Below are 8,768 nucleotides of genomic sequence, written 5' to 3'. Positions count from 1 at the left end.
AAGATGTGGAAGCGCTAAGACAGCCTCTGGCTAACATGCCTTTGCCCCAGCCAGGTACATTTCACTGGCACATCTAAAGAGAGCAGGTAAGTCACCACATTCCCAAGTACTGATGCTTAATGTAGTTATTTTTCCTATCACAACTACCGTGACATTTTATTTTAGTGTTTTATGTCCACCAAAGTTCAATCTGTATAGATTTGTCAAAAGAAAATATACCAAGTGAACTTTATTTCATGTTATCTGCTATGATGGCTTTATTTTCACATGGGGACTTAGTCCCTGTATTTTCCTTTAAATAGCCTAACAAATATATAATATTATAGATCATTATCTGAAAACAATTCATATTTTGATGCCGCTGTGGTATTTGCCCTGTCATTCTTTCTGCTTGGATTGCTCGTCCCTGATCTTTACCCACGCGAGGTCTTGCAAGAACCAGGTTATCTGCTACGTCTTCAACTGCTCTGGACTTGTGTAGCATTTGGGGACCACACTTGCAGCATGCATTACTTATTATATTTATTTGGGTAATTATTTTCAAGCTAATTATATTAAGCGGGTAAGAAGAGGGGCGGTATTCTCTCATCAGCAGTAGGCACTAAACACACACCCACTGAGTAACCCTGTGTTCTGCAATTAAGAGAAAGTTTACATTTTAGTATATATTTCTAATTAAATGCCATTAATTAAAAATTGTGATTTTTTTTCAGGAAAAATGACATCTTCTTTTGTGAATTTATTATAAGCAGAGAAAGTGGTATTCTGTATTTAAAATCAGTGTTAGACATTCAAAGTTGTGTTAAAACTCTCTGAATACCAGAAACGGCTGCCCAACCTCTGAAAATAAAAAGAAAGCAAGTTCCTTTTTCTCATCATAAGCAAGTGGGTCAGGACAGGCCTCAGAAACAGCTTCTACTTTTCTTCCGTTCCTCCCATTCCTCCTTGCGAGTCAAAGGTTGTGAGAGTGAGGAACATTCACCCCTCCACCTCCTAATTAGGGTTGTTCGGAAATTTTCTTGTCCAACTCATTTCCCCGCCACATGAACAAGGTTTTATTCTATGCACACTCCTTTTTTAATCCACAGATAAGGAAGTGAGTTTTAGACTAAGATGTCTGCTTTTATAAAAATCAGAATTATTTATTTGCCAAACCCTGAGAGATCACCTTATCTAAATGAAATCCTGTTTCTTTTCATTGGTTTATTATTGAAATTGGCGTCTGAGCTTTCTCAATTAATTTTAAAAAATTTAATTTGATTTCCAAGCAAGAAATTCTTATTTTTCTTCAAATTGATCTGTCTTCTTAGTCTTTTCCAGAATCTACTAGTAAAAGGCTGGACTACCAACCTTGACCCAGGAATAATGAAGCAACAGAGGATTTGTTCTGAGCTCTCGGTTTCATGCCAGTGAAAACGTCTGATTTCATATTGTCTATATTGCCTAAGTTATCTATAATGCTTAAATGCATGAATAATAATGCCCATTTAATATACATTTACCTACTCATTTTTGATGCCTTTTTGGAGGCTTCCAACAACTATACAAAACACAGTCTAAGACTTCAGGTGAGGGGCATGTAAAATTTTTCTGTACAGGACTGGATAATCAATATTTAGGCTTTGTGAGGCATACAGTCTGGGTCACAAATACTCAGCTCCCCCATGGTAGCCACAGACAATATATAAACTGGTTTCCAATAAAACTTGCTTTCAGACACTGAAATTTTTATTTCACATAATTTTTACACATTTTAAAACATTTAGAAATGCAAATACTACTCTTTGCTCATGGACTGTTCAACCCCAGCTTTTGGAAAATAAGAGAAATTGGATTTAGTATCTGTAACTACTAGGAGGGGAAAGATATGCAGAGGAAACAGTAGGCTAAAAGATAATATAAGAAATGTCCAAGTTGTTAGGGAAGGTCAAAGGCCAAAGGCATATGAATAAAATTGCATAAAGTATCATTTCAAACATACTCTGATGGTTAACTTTAATGTGGGACTAACTGTACATGTAGTACCACAATAGTGCCACCAAAGAATTTTCAAGTCTGCCTGTTAATCAGAAGCAGGACACAATCTGACAGGAGGAATGGAGATAAGTGCCATGTCTGAGAAGAGGAGGACGCAGACAGAGCAGGCACCAAAGTACACGTGCAACATAGTAGGAAATGAACCCTAAGGATACCACTCTCAATAGATTATAAACATCAGAAGAGTGTCCAAGGAATTAATGCAGGCAAAATGAAATGCAAACCAGTGGAAAGCATTTACACAAAAATAGCGGCCTCTCTATGGTTTCCTAAATGAAATAACTTAAAAAACAATAACGATGCACCCACATCCTTCTCAAAATTGTTAAATATGCCAGATTTAAATAAAAAAGATAGTTAAGTTATACGAAGATGCTTGAGAAGCCAGGTCAAACAGTACAAAATAAGCTAGATGCATACCATTGTTGAAAGAAATCATACTGAGGAGAAAAGGATTTGAATTATTTAGGGTAACAACCAAGTCAAAAGTCAGTCCAACCACACTTTTCTTTCTGAGATAACTTACTACTGCTTAAACCCAGTTGTGCTGTGTAGACATCATTAATGAGTAATTTATTCAGATAAAATCTTTGCTCTCCTAGAATATTGTTAGTTAAGGCTAATCCAGGATGATTTTCATTCACTATAAATGTTGCCTATTTGTGATTTCAAACTTATTTCAGGCATATGACTGGATAGAATAATTAGAAAGGGCTGTACCTTAGCAAAAGTCAAAATCAGACTTTTTATCAACCTGTGTTTTGACTTTCTCACCACTTATAGTGAATATTTTTCTGTCTCCAAGCCAACACTAACAGTACCAAGGTTGATAATTCTTCTCCATGTCAACTCAACACTTTTATGCAGCCGTCTTTGAATTCTACACGTCAAGAATAGCCTACACGTGGGTACATGGAACAGACTGACAACTGTCAGAGCGGAGGGGGCTTGGGGGACTGGATGAAAGAAGGTGAAGGAATTAACCAAAAAAAAAAAAAAAAAAAAAAACACGTACAAACAGAACACACAGACACAGACAACAGTGTGGTGATAGCCAGCAGCAAAAGGGTAGAAGGATAGGTGAAGGTAGGCAAAGGGGGGGGGAAAGAAACTTTACTTGGGGTGATGGACACACAATACAGTGTGCAGATGATGTTTTATTGAGTTGTACATTTGAAACCTGTATGGTTTGGAGAACCAATGTCACCCCAATAAATTCAATTTTTTTAAAAAAGAACAGCCTACAACAGCTGAGAATAGCTATTCTTTGCCCTTTCCCATTCTTCACACTTATAATGTCTCATTCTTCTTCAGTTGGGGTAAACTTTTGCATAATAAGAACAAAAAGATCTAACAAAAAAGTTAATTGTCCAATTAGATGTTATCAAAGCCTAATTAGGGGAAACAGAGTATCCCCAGTGACCTAATTCTTAAGGGGTCAATTGGGAGTGAATAAGAGCCTAGGAATACAAAAACATCATGTATTCCTCTAAATGCAGCACTTGCAGAATCTTACGTGTTAGATCTGCAGAAGTACTTCCTTTTAAAATAGCTCTCTATATAATTTAAAGGTTTAAAAAATCCTGTAAATCAAACAGATTTCTCTGTTAGACTCTGCATATCACCAGTTATTTTGCTATATTTTATGATCCTACAAATTTGGGTTAGATTATCAACACCAATAAACTCCTGCATTTACTGATCCTTCCAAGAGAAAGTCGACTATTATTATAAAGTATTTATTTACAGAATCTGGTTCCTAAAGGAAATTTCATACAGATCCCTAATACACCTTAAGTAACAGTTACATTCAAGCCCTGGACTCTGGAAGAAAGGAAAGGAAATAGCATTTAGTGAGATGTCACCAGGTGGGAGCCCCAGGACTCAGGTGCTGCATGTATGTTTCAGCATACGATCCTCTCACCCGTTAGGTGGATGTCATGATGATTTACAGAGGCCCGAGGCTGAATTTCCAAGGTCATCCAGCGACTTACTGACAGAGGTTAGTCAGATGGCTCCCAAGTCTACATCAGGGGTAGGGGGCCTTTTTTTCTGCCAAAGGCCACTGGATATTCAGAACATCACTTGCAGGTCATACAAAATTGTCAACTGAAAAGTTAGCCTGCTATCTTTGGTCAAATATTTAATTAACTCACCCCTAATACTTTGGCAGGGCCAGACCAAATCATTTTGTGGGTCTTATGCAGCCCGCGAGCCAGACATTCCCCACCTCTGGTCTACATGCTTTCCACCACAAAAACACTGTTTCATTTATTTAACTGAAGGTTGAAAAAATAAAATAAGCTTTGGATAAAAGGGAAAAAATAATTTTTCTTTGCTTAAAACTCCACCCATCTTTCTAGGCCTACATCAAATAATTCTTCCTCCATTCTCTTCCTCTTCTCTGAGTCACTAGCCAGAAGTCTTCTCTCCCTCCTAACATTCTCCGAGTATTTTTTCAATCTAACAAAACCATTAATATATCATATCCATGGCATGACACTAAACACCACAGGATCCCTCCTAGGGTCACAGACCTTTGACACCTGTTCCTTTAATTTATTGGGCATAATGTTAACCAATCGCATGTCCAGGAGAGTAGTCTAGCCAGAGCTCAGAGTGAATGAGAGCCTAGGATTATTGGTACTGTCTCTGCATAAGCTAATTCCTATATATGTTACTCTTTCTTCCTCAAAAGAAGGAATTTGGAAGAATGTGTTCAAAATAATAATGATAATAATAATAATACAATAAAATAATAATAATGATTACTCAATCCCCATACAATATTTTCTCTAAATATATTTTGAAAAGAAAATAAAGTGTCATTACTGAATAATTACCTACACACATCGCATTCATTTTTTGTGTGTGTTTAAATTAGCAATTGCAGCTCCCAGAAGAAAGTTCCATATAGAGCAGAGGTTCTCAACCTGTGGGTCGCGACCCCTTTGTCGGTCGAATGACCCTTTCACAGGGGTCGCCTAAGACCATCCTGCATATCAGATATTTACATTACGATTCATAACAGTAGCAACATTACAGTTATGAAGTAGCAACGAAAATAATTTTATGGTTGGGTCACAACATGAGGAACTGTATTTAAAGGGCCAGAAGGTTGAGAACCACTGAGGAAAAGGTTAGTTTTTCCAATCAGAAGCCACAAGATAGAATTAAGTAAATCTGTTAGAAAGATAAAACCATCTTATCTCGATATTGGCTAAATTAGTTGACAGGTAACATCCATTAATATAAACCATAACTCTATTCCGCACAGTAACTCATATATCCTAGAGTTAACTGCTTTAGATAAAATTATGTACAGAGCATTCCCTGAGGAAAATATTGCAATAAGTTATAGTAAAAATCTAGTCCTTTAAAAAGAAATAAAGATTAATTCTATGGTTCCATACAATTACTTATACATAGGAATGCCTGAAGACAGTGGCTTAGTCTAATTTTTTGAGGTCCTTTCCTTCCTCAGGATTTGGGAGAGGTCAAGGCAGGATTTTAAGGTCCCTCTGAAAACATCTGGAACTAAGAAAGCAGTGTGCTGAGCACAGCGGGGATGCTGTGAAAACCTGACTGCTTCCTCCTGTTTCACATACCTACAGAGAGGATGATTCTGGAAACCAGGCTGGTCACCACGTTGTGGTCTCAGCCTTTACAATTACCTGGTTTTTCTTGTCATTGTTCAGAGAGATGAGTGAAGCCAGGCTGTTAGACTGCTGATTGTCCCTGTAAACAAATCATGTGAAGAAGATTAAAAAGCTTCATTCACTTTAACTATTTTGTTTTATATCCTCAAGAAAAAAATGAAATGACCAAATAAATTTTTGTTCGATTTTATTCTGGCAAATGCTCTAATTGAAAGTGTAGAACCAACCAATGGCACCTCTACTTAAAATTTATTCTGGAGGCATATCTCCAAGGAGCGATTTCTGAGGAATAATATGCAGCCTTCAATTTACTTTATCACAGCTGGATATGAAGCTAAATCCCCGGCTGGAATTTAACTACCCAGAACCAAGCACCAGATGGCTTATCTGTGCCTCAACCCAACAGCTGGGTCCTGATAGGCACAGCTGGTGTTCACATTCCAATGACAATATTTAAATGATAAGATTATATGATGTAGAAAAATGTGCTTGGGTAGCACAGGTCTTGAAAAATAGATGGCACAGTTGCTCTTAATGGTACACACACAGCCTCGGTGACGGATTCCCATTCCCTCGGTGTGTGTGGATGGGCCGTGGCTGCTCTCTGAGTTTTCTGCCATGTGGACGCGTTCCAGTGCCATTCATATTGTGCCCCTCTCTGTCCACAAGGACTCCCCTGGGCACTCACCATGTTAGAATTTCCTTCACATAAAAATCAGCACAACAGAGTTTCCATTGTGAAGCTAGAGACTTTTAAATTTTTCCATAATTAATAGATAATGCATTCTGCCAGGACGGAGGAATTAAAAGGTATTTGGTAGAAAGCAGCTGCTATAGAAACTCTTCAACAATTTGGGAATGTTATTCATTTCCTAGTTGAGCAACAAATATCACCAGAATAACAAACATAACAACTTTAATACCAAAATTCAGCACTTGAAAAATAAAAATTAAAAACTCCATGAAGGACAACTGTCAAGGAAAATGCATTTGAATACATTTCAGACAATAAAAAATCTGACCTATTCCCTATGCTGCTGTTCAAACTTTGATGAATGTATACACTTCCCAGTGACTCAAAGAAAAGTTATCCTTAATATATATCCAAAGTAGTTGTAGATATAAGAAAAAGAATGTTCAGTGGTAAGGAAACTTGGATTTATATTTCACTGCTATTTTCATAACTGAGTTCAGTCATGTCATTTAACTTCTATAAACTTCAACTCCTTCCCTGCGGAATGGGAGCCACAGATGAGGTTACGTTTGACTATGTCCTGTAAACTGCTACGATACAGAAGAGGGTGGTGGGACTATTTTTCTGTTTGTTTCTCTAAGGGACTCAATCCATCGTACTCCTCTCCCTCCCCGGGGTTCTGAGTAAGCCAAAACATAAAGTCCAGGAGTGGCCGACAGAGGCCTGAACATCACCTTCACGGTGAATAAAGACCAGGTCAGAGGGTATGCCTCACAGTGAGAGTCAACGGGCTTCCGGGCAGTCAACCCCCAATGCCAGCTACCCAGCCAGGCATGAAAAAGCAGGGCAAGGAGTGGAGTCCTGGTGAGCAGCTCAGGCGCCCAGGAGAACGGGCAAAGGTTAGCATGCAGCATTCAGTCTTCCCACACGTATCAGTCACTCAGAGTAAAGGAGCAGAGTCCAAAGGTTCAAGGAATACTCTCAAGGCGAAAGGAAACATAAGGAGTTAGGAAAAGGATCTCTCCCTAACGATTCTCAGCTCCTCTTCTCACCCTTCAGTGACCTAAACGTTAGTGTCTTGGAGGCCAGGGACCCAACTCTCCTCTTTGGAGGAAGACACGCAGAGCAGCAGGAGCGAGACTCCACTGTCACCGAGCCAATCTCTCAACGGCAGCAAACACTCCTGTGAACATCCTCCTGAGGCCGCTCAGAGCAATACAGGTGCCACATCATTTTCTGACTTGTCTTCTGCTTAGATGTTACCTTTGTTGAATTCACTGTCTTGAGAAATAGTATTTCCATCCTACCCAAACCACGATCAAGTCTATAGGTTCATCCTTCAAAACCACTCTAGAATCTCACCATTTCTCATCACCCTGACTATGAGCACCCCATCCGAGCAATCCCATACAGTTTTATGTTCCTCTCTGGTTTCTACTACTTGTTAACATATTATATATTTGTTTAATGGTTTATGTAAGTTCCATCAGAGTAGGAATTTGTGTTTTGTTCACCACTGTACCTATACCACATAAAAACATGATACAAGCAACCATTTAATATTTTTGAAAAGAAGAAAATGGGAAATGAGAGGAGGGAGGGAAGGGAGGGAGGGAGGGAGGGAAGGGAGGGAGGAAAGAAAAAAGAGGTAAGGAAATAAAGAAAGAAAAAGGAAGGCAACAATTATTGGAGTTTCTAAGGCTAAGGACATCCCAGATTGTAAATTTGCCCCTCTTTAATTTGAGGATTGAGTGTGCCTTTGAAGCCAAAATGTAACTAACAGTCAGCAGTATGTGAAAAGGGATTCTTGCTTATTAGAGCCTCTTATTTTCCAATTTTCTAGCCTTTGCCCTTGACATGCACTAAAATGGGCACTCTGCCTTCTCTAGAATTTCCAGCCACTCAAAGCCTTCCTTCCACTCAGTTGAACTCTCCATTCTTCATTAAACACACACACACACACACACACACACACACACACACACACACTGCCCAGTCTGGACTTGGCCACTATTGGCAAAACTGATAAATTTCCCATCAACCAAGTAGACTCCCTCCCAAGCAGCAGATAATTCTCACTTTTTACATTGTAATTTGGGTGCTTTAAGATCTTAGAAAAAGGCAGAAGATTGTGATTAATTAGGATTCAGCAATACCAGGCTATTTGACTTCAAATGGATCTTCAGCTCCTCCATCTTCATTGTTCACCGAATGCCCATCTTTATGGGACTTCCCGAAATGAATCTTCTAAAATACCTCACCAATTTCTAGTCCCCAATTCCATTTCAATTGTGCTGTAATCTTGGCATATGATTTTTACTACTCCTAGAAGATCAAGATTATCAGGCATTAAGTCCCCCATTTTCCTTTAATCTCTT

This window comes from Myotis myotis, unplaced genomic scaffold (assembly GCF_014108235.1).
Source record: "Myotis myotis isolate mMyoMyo1 unplaced genomic scaffold, mMyoMyo1.p scaffold_m19_p_3, whole genome shotgun sequence".
Taxonomy (NCBI): Eukaryota; Metazoa; Chordata; class Mammalia; order Chiroptera; family Vespertilionidae; genus Myotis; species Myotis myotis.
Note: the sequence above shows the minus strand (reverse complement) of the source record.